Source organism: Triturus cristatus, chromosome 3_1 (genome assembly GCF_964204655.1).
Source record: "Triturus cristatus chromosome 3_1, aTriCri1.1, whole genome shotgun sequence".
Taxonomy (NCBI): domain Eukaryota; kingdom Metazoa; phylum Chordata; class Amphibia; order Caudata; family Salamandridae; genus Triturus; species Triturus cristatus.
The window spans coordinates 872845286-872860366 of record NC_140583.1 but is presented as its reverse complement, the minus strand read 5'-3'; positions in this window follow the sequence as shown (position 1 = coordinate 872860366).

Sequence of the window (15081 nt, the reverse complement as noted above, 5' to 3'; positions counted from 1 at the left end):
AAGACCCCCACCCTTACATCCACAGGTGTTAAATATTTCCACTTTCGTCCTCGGTGTCCTGCAAGTTGGCGTGGGGCTGGACCTGTTCACGAGCTTCCATGATTTATACTGTAACAGCACGCAAGACTGCTAGCTGGGAAAACGGTACCAAGCATTTGAGACGCATTTATAGTACGCTATGGTACCCCAAAATCAAGGAAGGCTGCAGGGGGCGATCAGTGAACGTATGCCCTCTGGATACACAAAGACGGGGTTCTGGACACACATTGCAGTCTTGGTCACACAGCTCTGTCCCCTTGTCACTCACCATGAAGGGCCGCTCGCCAGTGCTGCCCATGGAGAAGCAGTGGTCCTCGGGGTTGACAGCCCTGGTTAGCAGCTGGTGCAGTTTCATGGCCGCTGTAGCGCCGGTGGTCTCCCTGCTGTGGCCTCTGCTGTCAAACTGGTAGGCAGGGCCGTGGGCTCATCACAGGAAGCCCTGGAAAAGAGGCGGAAGTGCCAGTGACAGCAAGCCGGGTTGCTGTGGGGGAGGCGGTTACGGCACGTCACGAGGAACAGTGACCCCTGCGCGCAGTAGGCACCAGCGCGCTTTAGTGAGATGCGGCGTGCTAGACTTCCACTGCTGCTTTTCGTGTGTCTGAAATGCTTATCTTCCCTGGAGGATCGGCGTTTTCCATTTCTAGTTGCTCCCGACTGTCTGTGATCCCCAAATATCGGGAGGCTTGCGCTCTCCTTGTCGTGTTCCTGAAAGTAAAACGTAAACAAACACAACCTCTACTCTGTGGCGAGTGTTGCTCAAATGGGCCGGCTGTAATATGTGATAAGCGGAACTACACCATCTGATCCAGTCACGCGCTGTGAGAAAGACCCCGTGTTCCCAGCTTCAAGGGGGCAGTGAAATTCTAGGCCGAGGTCTGTGTGATTGATTAAATGTAACTTTATTTAAAAAACAAGTCATAACCTTGTAGCTAAGTAAAAAGTAGACAATCAATTGATCAAAGTCGGGGCAGGGGAAAGAATTCAGCAAAGCACGTCGCAGCTCAAGAGGAGTGGTGGGGGCGGGCACAGGGAGACAAGGGGGAGTGGTGCAGGGGAGACAAGGAGGTACTGCAGCTGCCATCCTGCACGCCGCTGCTCGCTCCCGCAAGCAAAACGCTGTGGGAGTGGACCTTTGCAGAAGAGGTGGGACATGCACCCACCTTTAGCCATTTGCAGGCTACGATAACAAAATGACACAGTCAACAGCCAACCCAATGCGTGGGGGGAGTCAGACCCACAAAGAGTAGTTTAGAGTGCTTACAAGAAGCCTTGCAGAGCAGCGCATGGGCCCTGGCTCAGGCTCGACCTAAAAAAGAGAAGTAGGGGGACTAACCTAGTTAGGCAGTATGCAAGTGACATCACGGCGCTCGACATCACAGCGCATGACCTCAAGGCGCGTAACATCACGGCGTATGACATCACGGCGCATGACATCACGGCGCATGACATCACGGCGCACGACATCACGGCGCATAACATCACACGGGGCATCAAAGGAATTGACATCATAGAAAGTAGCATCACAAGCCACGACTTTACAGGAAGTGGCATCACAAGAAGTGACATCAGATCTAAAGCCCTCACATATATGTTTAGCAGGTCTATCATGTGTACGTTTGAGTGCATTGCGAGGATAATAGCACAATGAGCTATGGAAGATGATATGTGACTTCTACACCTTGCAATCCCCCAATTTTATGTACCGCATCCTGTACATCCATTTACAAACTTATATTGCACATGTGATATGCAAGTGCTGATGTAAAGCGCTCTGACATCCTGCATTAGAATGAGTAGGGCTATACAAGAAAAAATAGTGGTACCTAAATTATTTCAATGCCTCCTCAGGGGAAGTAAGCTCTATATAAATGCAATTTCCTTTGTGTAAATACTGGGAAAGACCAACACATCTGATATTCTTACAGTGCATGCATATCTCCTAAACAGGGACTGAACAAAGTGAAAAGCTGCCTGTCTTAAGTATGTTTGATGTGCTAACAAGGTGTGAACCTTTATTTCCCCTCTGCTTAGTTTGCATCAGGTGTGAGTGAGGCTCCTGACTGCTCTCAGCCAAGAGACTCAAACAAAAGGAGGCCTGATGACCCCTCAAATTCGGCGTTTGTTATGGGCCCTGCAGGAGTCTTAAATAAGAAAGCCCAGTCCCCGCCTGTACGTTGTTGCTTGTTGCAGAAGGAAAGCAGACCACGTGCAGGCGCTGCTGAAAGTGTCCCGGTGTTTGGAAATTACACCGGGACGAGTTCAGCACTTTATTCAGTGGGGCCTAAATTCTTTGCAGGGTGGATGGCGTTCACCCTATGAAAAAAGTGGGTGGACGCTGTCCACCCGCGTGTACCCCCGACTCGTGGCCTGATACATGCCAACTTTATAAAACAGGAAAGTAGGAGATTTTGAAAAAAAATCAGAAAAAAGTCCCCAGTGACATAAGTGATTGGGTGTGGTTAATAAATTCATGACGCAGAAATAAATACATGTAATACTGAGGTCTGTGTGTGGCATAATTCATTTACATGCTTCCAGGCTGGGGAGGACTCTACAACTGGTGAAAAGATGGGGATGCACAAACCCCGCAACCCGCAGGTTTGAGAATGCTCTCCCAGAGAGTTTGCCAAGGTCGAGCAAACTACTTGTGAGTGCCACCTGCGCCCCTGCAGCAGTGAAGAATCGACGGTTGGCTTATGAGGAGTCAAAGCGCAACTCCAGTGAGTACAAAATCTTAGAAGAAAGTGAGGGGCCCACGGTACATTTCAGTTATCATCAGTCAGAAAATTGCTAATACGACTGATAAAAGAAGCACAACGCTACAACTTAATATAGAGCTGTCATTTATACATTATGAACACGTCAAAGTCAGTATCAACCAGGTACAGGGAGCGCAACACACCGTGACAGCCAGGGGTAAGAGAACTCTGCGAGCTGAAGTAGATGAGCGCAATGAAGCACTAAGAGGCATAGATCAATCAGATGTAAGAAAACGTGAAGAAACGCAAAAGGTGATGCCCTCTTAGATACAAGAAACAAGCTTCTACTTACCCAACATCTAGAGTGAAAAGAGTCATCCAACCTCAGCGCCAGGCACAGTGACCCAAGCATGAGCTTGGGGGCTATGTTTACAAGGCTGTCTAATCCTGCCAAGCCGACAAAAGTGGCTGTGAGCGGCGGTCGGAATAGAGCAATTTTGCTTTTCCTATGGCTGCCAAAGAAAGCGCTTGATCCTTCCTAAAACCACCGCCCACCTTCGATGTTACCAAGAAGCAGAATATTGGCACTATATGGACTGTCTGGGTCAAAACTTTTGATGATTTCCATGATGCACTGGAAGAAGCACATGACAAAAGGATTATCAAATATCTCAAAAACTTGGCAGGTGACAGAGTGAAGAAAGTGATAAAGAAAATACTAAGAGGTGAAGTAACTTCATACCACCAAGTGCTGAACACCAAATACAATCTGATGCAGAATGTTGATTGTGAAAGATACACCTTCAGTCAGGAGAGACAGAGACATGGTGAAACGATGGATGAATTTGTTGAAAGACTTGAAATGCTCATCAACTACTGTAAGTTCAATTAATTCAATGACGAAGAAACCATTTGTCTCAAGAGTCATAAATAGGTGCATGTCTGATTCCTTCAGATGCTGAATGCTAAGAAAGATGCTTAGTCTGGAGTGTGTGCTCATGGCGGCCAGAGCTGAAGAACGTGCTAACATGGAGGACGGAGGAGCCCAGAGTGAATCAGCACTGAGTATGAAAGGCAAGAAAAAACACAAGGTAGAAGGCTGCAAAGTGATGCCTCTGAAGAAGAAGAGGTTGTGTTATCGATGTGGATTATCCTTTCCACATAAAGGTAAAGTTCTGCTATTGGACAGATCTGTAAAAGTTGCGGGAAAGAAAAACATTTTGTAACCGTTTGGAAAGCGATAGAAAAAGTGAGTGTGTCCTGTCGTGAGGCCAAAATGGCTGCGAGTGCATCATGTCGTGAAGACAAATTGGCAGCCAGAAAGTGCCAGAAGCATTCCAGTCACGCCAATGGGAGTAAACGAGAATATCAGTTGAGGCAAGTAGAAACTGAAAAAGACAGGTTGTCATCTAATTCCAACGTCACTGTCGAGTGAAAGTGCAGAAGATGGGTGTGCGATGTCAATGCTGACTAATTAAAGATGTGTGCATGTAGGTTTGGCTTCCTGCAAGGAAGAATACAAGTCGAAGAAGGATCGACAAGTGAAATCACAAAATTCATTTGGACATTGTCCCAAAATAAAATTGAAGGTTAAAGGTTGCTATATACTATTTGTCATAGACAGTGGTGAATCGATAAACATCATGCCAGTTGAAAGGTACCATGAACTGTCTCACACAATCGAAAACCAAAGTATACACATGGGCAGCCATGACACCATTACATGCAAAAACATGGTCATTCGTGGTGACTATGAAACATTTAAAAAAAAAAAGGTACAAACCCCAATTCATGTCCTTCAGGGCACTTCATTAAGTTCCTGTCTTCTCAGTTTCAGCACTGCTGCTGACAGGGACTATTTTCTGTGAATTATAATATCAATGCTCATCATAAAATAGCGAATCTTTTTCCGTCCTTGTTAAATGGATTGGTAAAACTTAAGACAACGAATGTGCAGCTTCATATTAATGAGGACATTCGTCCTGTTGCTCAATGACAGTTAAATTGACTTTCATCTACAAGAGGGTGATGAAAAAGAAATTGAGACTTACCTAAAACATGATATCACTCCACTGGTCCGACAGCATGGGGTTTGCTGATAGTGATGGGACCTAAAAAGGACAATGAAGGGTGTGTTGCTTTTACGTTTCCTGCCATCATAAAACTAATAAAACAAAAGTTATCCATAAACCATACCTGGCAAGTGGCTTCATGTCATGTAAAACACCTTAGTATAGTTCTGCCGTTTTAGCCAGTGTTACTTTGTATTGTGGGGATCTGAAAGTGTTACGGGCAAAAATACAAGCCCCACAATGCAATATGCTGCTGGCTGAAAAGTGATGAATGTCTGATATGTCATAGTGCATACAGACAACGGAAATGCCAAATAAAATTTCTTGGCTTTTGTCTTTTTGCTTGAGGGTTAAACAGCCCTGCTAGTGAGTGGGCAGATACAGCCTTTCAAATGTAAACAGAAACATCTAATTGCTAATGGGCTAATATTAACATTCCATGGGAGGGAAACATGCATGCTAAAAATACATTGTTTTCCAGAACAATGTGAACAGCAGAGACACTACGAAAGGAAAAAATATTGTGCTGGTATCCCTCTTAACGAGTGTCTGCCTGTGACCTGCCTTGAAATGGTACAGCATGTGCTGCAGATGCTGCCCCGCGAGAGCTGCCAGTGAATGCAAGCTTCCAGAATCAAATAAACAGTACAGCAAAAAGCAGCAATAGGTGCAAGCTTGTCTCACAAGGCTATTAGATGACTTCATATCAACTGACGCAGTTCTGGGAGTTGTAGCCTTGATTTACTTCATGTGATCCAATCGAACTAACACATCTGAAAACGATAATGGTGCCGACTTTGGTGCTGAAAACCAGAGTTCGAGCCTCGAGGTCGCGTCCACATCCTGTGATTCTGGGCAAATCACTTAATTTCCCCGTGCCTGAATGTGTAATGTAAATACGGTGCTCGTGTAAAGCGCTCCAATACCGTCGGGTCAAGTTCGCGCTATAATAAATATGCAACAACAACAAAAAAGTCCAGGACTGAAGCGCTGTGTCCTTGGTGACATAGTGCCATACATTTTGAGCCTGGAAAGAGGGAGATTATGAAAACTTTGAGGGAATTTATTTTCACCAACGACTTACATTAAAGAAGAGGAGATTTAGGAGTGGGACACCAAAAATAAAGCCATTTGGCTTAAAAAACCAGGACTCTTGCCTGAATAGGGTCTGTTGGCATGCATCTGGTGCACACACTGAACAGCACAGCAAAAGCTGCAGTTAAGCTTGCCAGATCCTAATTGAACGTCTTTGGGTTCCTACACTGGATAACTACGATGCCAGCAAACACTATGGCACAGTTGCTGTAAAATGAAGGTGTGTGCCAGTCAGGGGCATAGAAATCAATATGGCAGGAGGTGCAGTGGCACTGGGCCAAGGGGGTTGAGGGGCCCTCTGCACCTGTACCATGGCAGTTTTTTTTTTATCCCAAACTGGGAAAAGAGGGATTCATTTGTTTGCACTTGGGTCCTTGACTCTGTTGCCTCACCACTGGTGCCAGTTCTGCTCCTATGGACGAGTGACTCCCATTTTTAAACAAAAAGTGAAAATATTTTACCTTTGTCCCTCTTAAAACATTATCCACACTATTAGCACTTTTCTTTGTTCAAATCTGGGGCCCATAAAGCTTAAAGATTCATCAAAATCCATAACTGAGGCTAGTCATCAAATCAATACATTCAAATAACGTGTAGCACATTAGGCTCCACAAGCAAGACAGAGAATGGTACATTTTCAAACCGTAAAGATTTCTTAAAAGGTTAAAATATGTGCAGATTTCAAAAACCTCCTATTAGTGTCCATCAATGCATAAATGCATTAGTAAGTATGAAGTTCACATCAATCAGTCATATAAGTAGGAGGGCAAAATATCATAATGTCATCTCAAAGGAACAGTTAAGTAAATCAGTTCTCCCACAAAGAGAGCACCATACTCTACTCCAAGCTATCTAGAAAGTGAACAAAAGCATGTCTGGAAAGCTCTGAATGGTTCTCAACTCCCATCTACATTACACTAGCGTTAATCACACAATTCTAACATTGTACATCTACACATAGTTCCCACAAGATGCTCCAACTAGGTTAAATCATGAAGATACAATCTAGAGCTTACTAGTTTCTCAGGACCCTTCACATTACAGATTCTATAAGCATCCTTCAGACTTACAGTCGTCTGCAATGAAATAAGATACATTGGACCAGCCTGTACTCTGCAGATGTACGGTAGCAATTAATTCGGACATTCTACAGTTTTCACGTAAAGTAAAACAATTGACATGGGGAAGAAAGCAATGATTCGTTGTGCTTGTTAATTAGGATTTTAGTCACTCCTAGATATAAGATACACACATGACATGAAACAATATGCACTCAAACATGAGCCATTTTTTACACAGGCCTACATTAGCTATAGTCAATCAAAACATGTTTAACATTAATGTTAATGTCTTCCGGGCAAGTGTTGGATGTTGATTGCACTGTATTTGAGTGATTTTCATGCAAATAAACACATTTTAAAAAAAAAATAACATTAATGTTAATGTCAATATATTGCAAGTGTGAGAAGTTGGCCTGGTATATGCTGTCCACTAGTTATAGTGGGCACCCTGTACCAGTCCAAACAACCCCTTATTGGTTATAGGTTAAAGACAACCTTTATTGAAAGCTATCCTAGTGGTAGCTATGGAAAGCAGCTTCAGACTAAGTCTTGAAGGAATGTAAAGCAGCTTGTTTTACCAGTCTATAATCTCTTGAGTGCCTAAAGAAAGACAACCACACCAGGTATATATATAAAATATATGTATTTATTACTAAACATACCCTCCTAGACTCTTTATGAGACTAGAGGTCAAAAACATAAGTTACACTTCAAATATCACAGTAAAATAGCACAAATACACGTCAGGCCCTGGGGGCGAGCCAAACCATATACTAAAATAGTGGTATAAGAACCACATCTTAACTAGACACAAGGCCTAGAGCCTGTAGAATCGCTGGGACCCCAAGGAACCACCCACGGTAGTGACACAGGGGACCCACGGGGGCCGTGTGCAGTGTGAGAACACAGCCGCAAGCTCCCGTTAGCTTCTATGGGGAAAGTCGCAGTTAGATTTTTAAAGATTAGGGACACTTAGAAATGAGTCAGGACCAAACCCTTTTGGACTTAGGAAGTTCTAGGGCCAACACCCACAGGAGCACCGGAGTCCTCGTGTTACCTCACCCAGGGAAGCCAGGTGCATAGGTGTCAAATGGTGTCGGGTCACGTCATCGATTTCAATGGGAGCTGGCAAAGAAGTGCTGCTGCTGGGAAGATGCGAAGTGTCCGAAGAGATCCAAGCCTGGATCGAAGTCGAGAAGAACCTGAAAGCAGAGGGGACAGAGTCTGGGTCACTTGCCAGTGACCAGGAAGGCGATAGGCGGATGCCCACTGATGTCGGGTGATTTCAGGTGAAGGAGGTGAAGCTTGACTCTTCAGCCACGAGGACCAGGAGGCATCGAGGACAACCAGGAGCTGGATTCGAGCTGTCCCACAAAAGATGTCAAGTGCTGCAGCATCGGTGCCCGGATTGGACACAACAAGCCTTGGCAACAGCAACCCACGCAGAAAGGAGAAAGATGCTTGGTCTGAGGGACTCACCACTTGGTAGGGAGTCAGGGCGCATCTGGAACAACCAGGGAAGCCCAAGGAAATTCAAAGTTACCCCCTTAGGGACCCACCAGTCGACGGACCAGGGATCACAAAGGGACCTCAAGAGGAAACACAAAATGGCGGCCCATGGATCACTCGGGGTGACTAGGCCAACAACCTTCAGTGGATCTTCTGCTCGAGGTGGGGGCTACAAGTAACCCTAAGCACGACTTCAAGAGACGTCGAGAAGTCAATGCACTTGCAAAAGTGCACGGTGACCAGGAGTTCAGATTCCACGCTACTCACGATGGCTGCAGGTCTCAGCTTTGCTGGGGACTCGGGTCGGCCTCTGAGATGTCTGGAAATCCTCTTCCTGGGCTGCAAATACTTTGGAGTCCGGCGGGAGCTTCAGAGAGGCAGACAGGCAAAATGCTTCATTGGTGCCTGCCAAGCAGGGGAGTCACTCCTTGACCCCAAGGGAGATTTCTTCAGTCCTATAGTCTTTAGTAGAGCATCGAAGTTCCAGGATTCAGCTTCAGAGTTTCATCCAGGGATATCTAAAGTTCTGGTTACAGAGGTTCCTTACTTATACCTAAGGAAGGGGTTGGACTAGCTCTTGGGACCCACCTATGGGAGGGTTTGGAAAGAGGGGTGGCTACGCCCATTTCCTTTGTCCAGTTTCGCGCAAGAGCAGGGGCTGGAAGCCCCTGAACCGGTTTGAGCTGGACTATGCACAGGGACACCAAATGTGCCCCCAGTGCAGGACTTCAAAGCACTCAAGAGTGTTCCCATCCAGCCCCAATACACATAAGCCTGTCTGGGAGGTGGTTACACCTCCCTGTGACAGGAAACCTATTGTCCAGGCCTCCCCTGCCGAAGTTACGGTCAGCAGCAGGAGGCCAGACCCTTGTCTGTGGCTGCAGCATCCATTTTGTGATGCCAGGGCTCTATTACATTTCTACAGGGTATACCAGTACTGTCATGTCTCTACCTCTAGAAGGGTGGGATCATATCCTCACATCAAGAACTGATGTGGGGTTATGATTCCAAGGTGTTTGACACCAAACACGACATGTTTCCGTGCAGTCAGTCCAAAGTTAGCATTAACCGTTTAGGATATAATGCACTTAAGAGTATATGGTCAGGCCAGAGAAGAGATTCCGAAGGCTGCAGAGGGGCTCAGCTCATGCCTGGGCACCCTCTCACATATAACCAAGCACCCTGCCTTCAGGATTGATAAGACCTGCCATAGGGGTGACTGATAGGTTACTATGTGCAGTGATCGGTGAGGTATAGTGAACCTATACCTCAGTAAGGGGTGCATGCACCACCTTTCCCAGGTTGCAGTAGCAGACCTGTGGTGTCATTTTTCATGGCTTCCCAGGGGTGGCACAATACATGCTTCAGCCCCTGGTAGGCCTCTGGGGTACCTATGCCCTGGGTACATAGTATAACATATACTAGGGACTCACAAGGGTACCTCAGAATCCAATCTGGAGTGTACCCAAAGTACATGCAATCAACTTAGAGAGGAAGCAGCTAGGCTGGGGCCCTGAATAGCAGGGTCCCAGCCAGACTAAAGTAGAAAAACAGTGAAACACCAGCAAAAAGTGGGGGAAGAATGTGAAGCAGATCCTACTCTCCTACAGCAAGACCATTTAAAATGAACAAATACTCTCTTCCCCAATGCAAGGGAATGGCATAATACATTTCTCACAATTTTTGCAGGGATATTGCTTTGAGGGAGGAGGGCTTGGGGTGTGACACTACAAAAAATAATTGCATTCCTGGCTTGGTAGTTGGGTCTTGGGCCCTGAGGCAGGTCTGCTGTGTCTCTGTTGTTTTTTTTCTGATCTGATGCAAAGATGCATTTCATATTTAAATGTGCACCCGTCTTCATTCCACTTAGAGAAGATGTTTACATTTGTTATTTTTTTGTTCTGAGAACTTACACATATATATGGATTGATTTACCAAAAAAGTATTACATCTGCACCCTTAGATGTACTCCTGTGAATAAGTGCAGATTTACTGATTTTGGATTTCACAAGCATTAATAGTAGTAGGCTTGAAAAGCTGTGTCAGTCACAGGTTTCAGGTTTCCAGATAGTGTACTGGCAACATCATGTGACATTTAGGACATGTGACATTTATGAGCATTGTAGGAAATCAGCCTCATCTGTGTGATCACCCTGTATTTTTCGCCTCTTGCTAGACCCTATATCTGGCTTTAGAACTCTGTGTACTTTACCCCTGCTAACCAGTAGGGAAGAGCCTGTGCTTCTCCTTTAAACATGGTCAAATTCGCGTATTCCTAATTGGTGCATTTACCTTACATATAATTCCACAAGAATACAATACAAAATGTACCCAACTCCAATAAGTTAAATGTTACTAGTGTGAGTGCAGCACCTACTGCACCATCCACTACAGTGACAGTGTAAAACATGGCTTTATGCCTGCCATTGTAGCCTGACTGTGACAGTGTAATCACTGCAATTTAATCTGTCAAAATAAAACCTTTTGACAGGTCAAAAGCTCCCTTTTAAATATTGATAAGTCACCCATATATTGGCCTTGGAGTCCACAAGGTAGAGTGCATGGTATTTAAAGGGAGGACATATAGAAATGTAAACTTAACATGTCTTTACAGTGACCAGCGTCCAGATGCACTTTTTCACTGTGCCAAGCGTAGCTGTCCTATGCCGAAAGAGTACAGATTAAAATCCTAATGCTGTATTTTAAAAATGGGATTAGCTAGATGTTGGAGGGAGGACCACCGGGGAGTCGGAGGGACTACTCCGGCACCTTCCTACTGCTAAGTTATAGCCGAGCGCCGCTGAGAAGCCTCCTCAGAGAGGTCCTTCTCCTATAATCGTACTAGGCTCAGTAACACCACCACACAGGACTCTGTATCCGTTGCTTATCTTGGTTCTTTATATAAACAAGGAGCACGGTCAATCTGTACAGTGGGATCGAGAGATCCAGTAAGAGTCTCAATGTCTCGAAAGGAATAGGGTAGCGGGACAGTCTCAGTACCAACCAGGTACGGGGGAGGGGTCTCTGCGCCAGACCTTGGATGCTGTCTCAGAGCAGCTCGGACGTGGAGAGCCGCGACGGCGTCAGCAGGGCTCGGGTGGTAGTTCCGCTTGGGTCGAGCCGCGACACAGTCAGCAGGGCTCCGGTGGTAGGTCCGCTTCGGTCGAGCCGCGACGAGGTCAGCTGGGCTCTGATGGCAAGTTCAACAAGGTCGGGCCGCGACGGCGTCAGCAGGGCCCCAAAGGTTCGTGAAGGTCTTGTAAGCACGATGGAGCCGCGACGTCGTCAGCAGGGCTCAGCAGGTAGTTTCAGGCAGAGTCTTTCTCCGTAGGGTCAGCCGCGATCCGATCAGCAGGGCTCTTGACTCCAGGATACAACTGTCCTCTTGTTGTCGAGTCGCCCCAGATATAGGTCGTGAGCCCCTTTGATGTCCGGACCCTTGCGCCCAGGAGGGCGGAGAGGCCGGGTAGGGCGCGGCCAGACGTCCAACAGGAGAGGCGCCAGGCCCCAGAGAGCTGTGGGGCGGTCGCACCTAGGTGTGGAAGGACGGTTGGGGGTCCCATCGATACTGCCCTCCGCCGGGAGTGGAAAGGGCTCACGTGGTATCCCCCGGGCCAAGGGTGGGCGCCTCGATGTCGGGCCTCGCTGGGACCGAGGTCGGGTAGAGCAGGGTCACGGAGGTGGTCACGTGGAGTGACGTGTAGTCCAAGATGGAGGAGCCCCGAGGTGCATGGGACCTCGTGCAGCTGAGCGAGGGGGAACAGGACCACGCCACGAGGCCGGCTCCAACACGCGTCCCCCCCAGCTGAAGGCAGGGAGAGTCACCCATTTCCTTGGGTGTTCTCCTCGCCGAGGCGGAAGAATCGGGACAGGCCGTCAGCATTGGCGTGGTCGTTGCCGGGCCGGTGCTCCACGGTGAAGTCCATCCCTTGCAACGAGATGGACCATCGCAACAGTTTGGGGTTCTCTCCCCGCATTTGCATGAGCCACCGCAAGGGCCGGTGGTCAGTCTGGACCCTGAAGTGGGTGCCGAAAAGGTAGGGCCGGAGCTTCTTGAGAGCCCATACCACAGCGAAGGCCTCCCGCTCGATGGTGCTCCACCTCTGTTCTCGTGGCAGCAGTCGGCGGCTGATAAAGGCCACAGGTCGGTCGAGGCCCTCGGCGCCCATCTGGGAGAGGACCACCCCGACCCCGTACTCGGATGCGTCGGTCTGCACCACAAATTCCTTGCTGTAGTCAGGGGCCTGTAGCACCGGGGCAGCACACATGGCCACCTTGAGGGCTTCAAAAGCGGTCTGGCAGCGGGGCGTCCAGTGCACCACCTTGGGCTGTTTCTTGGAAGTGAGCTCCGTAAGGGGGCCCACAATGCTGCCATAATCCTTAATGAATCGCCGGTAGTAGCCTGTGAGGCCTAAGAAGGCCCGGACAGCGGTCTGTGTTGCGGGGGGCTCCCACGCCCGGATGGCATCGACCTTCAACTGGAGGGGCGCTACCTGGCCACTCCCCACCTGGTGGCCCAGATAGGTTACAGATCCTTGACCGATCTGGCATTTGCTGGCCTTAATTGTGAGCCCGGCCCTTTGGAGAGCGGCCAGGACTTTGCCGAGGTGTCCCAAGTGCGCGGCCCAATGGTCGCTGAAGACTGCAATGTCGTCGAGATAGGCCACGCGGAAGGTCTCTAGTCCGGCCAGGACCTTGTTTACCAGCCTCTGAAAGGTTGCTGGGGCGTTCTTCATACCGAAGGGCATCACCCGAAAGTGGTAGTGCCCATCGGGGGTGGAAAAGGCGGATCGTTCCTGGGCGCCGGGAGTGAGCTTGATCTGCCAGTACCCAGCGGTGAGATCAAAGGTGCTTAGGTAGCGGGCGGCTCCTAATCGATCGATCAGCTCGTCTGCCCGGGGCAGGGGATGGGCGTCGGTCTTGGTGACTGCGTTCAGGCCCCGGTAGTCTACACAAAATCGGAGTTCCGGAGAAGTACCGGGGGCGGCGGCCTTCGGCACCAAGACCACCGGGCTGGCCCACGGGCTGTCGGAGGGCTCAATGACTCCGAGGGCGAGCATCTTGGCGACCTCGGTCTGTATGCAGGCCCGGACTCGGTCGGGTACCCTGTAGGCGCGATGTCGCACAGGGGGGCTGTCCCCGGTATCCACGTCGTGTACGCACCAGGGGGTCACCCCGGGCGTGAGAGAGAAGAGGGCAGCGAAGGGTTGCAGCAGCCTCCGGCAGTCATGGCGCTGTTCCGGGGTCAGCGTGTCGGAGAGGTGGACTCCCTCTAAGGAACCGTCTTGGCTCGAAATCCCCAGGAGGTCGGGCAGGGGCTCAGAGTCGCTTTCGCCCCCATCATCAGTAGCCAGCAGCAGGCTTAGTGCAGTTCGGGCAAAGTGGGGCTTGAGCCGGTTGGCGTGCAGGACCCGGAGGGGGTTCCTCGGGGACTCCAGGTCGACTAGGTAGGTGACGGGGCTCTTCCTCTCAACCACCTTGAAGGGCCCGGTCCACTTGTCCTGCAGGGCGCAGGGGTCCACGGGTGACATGACCCAGACTTGCTGGCCTGGCTCGAACTCGATGGACGAGGCGTTTGCGTCATACCAGCGCTTCATGTCTTCTTGGCTGGCTTCGAGGTTGGCTTCTGCCAGGGCCCGGAACTTCCGAGTCTGGTTCCGCAGGGTCAGGAGGTACCGGTAGACGTCGGGAGGGGCATCTTGGACTTGCGCCTCCCAGCCCTCCTTGACCAGGCTGAGGGGCCCTCGGATGGGGTGCCCATACAATAGTTCGAAGGGGCTGAAGCCCAGGGATTTCTGTGGTACCTCTCGATAGGCGAACAGGAGGCAGGGCAGCAGGACATCCCACCTCCTCCGCAGGGGCTCTTCCAGACCTTGGATCATCCCTTTTAGGGTCCTGTTGAACCGCTCGACCAGTCCGTTCCCCTGGGGGTGGTAAGGGGTAGTGAATCTGTAGGTGACCCCACATTGTTGCCAGAGGGATTTCATGTACTTGGAAATAAAGTTCGTACCCCTGTCGCTCACCACTTCTCGGGGGAACCCCACCCTGGAGAAGATGCCCATCAGGGCCCGGCCCACCACTGGAGCTGTCACAGTGCGGAGTGGGATGGCCTCGGGGTATCGGGTGGCGTGGTCGACCAGTACCAGGATGAAGCGGTGTCCTAGGGCGGTTCGGGGGTCGAGGGGCCCCACGATGTCGATCCCCACTAGTTCGAATGGGGTGTGGACGGCTGGAAATGGTTGGAGGGGGGCTTTAACTCGACCCCCAGTCTTCCCGCTAGCCTGGCAGGTCTGGCAGGACCGGCAGTGGTGGTCCACGTCTCTCCGCATTCGTGGCCAATAGAAATGGGTCACTAGACGGCTGTAAGTCTTGTCCCTCTCGAGGTGTCCGGCGAGGGGCACGTCATGCGCCAGGTTTAGGAGGAACTCCCGGAACCGGAGGGGAACCACCAATACCCGGCCGGCTCCCAGCTCGGCGACTTTCTGCTCGCTGTATAGTAAGTCATTGTCCCAATAGACCCAGTGGGTTCCCGTGGGGTCCCCCGAGGCCTGGGCGGCTGCTTGCTGTCGGGCCCCCTCGAGGGACGGGCAGGCCTTCTGTTCCTGC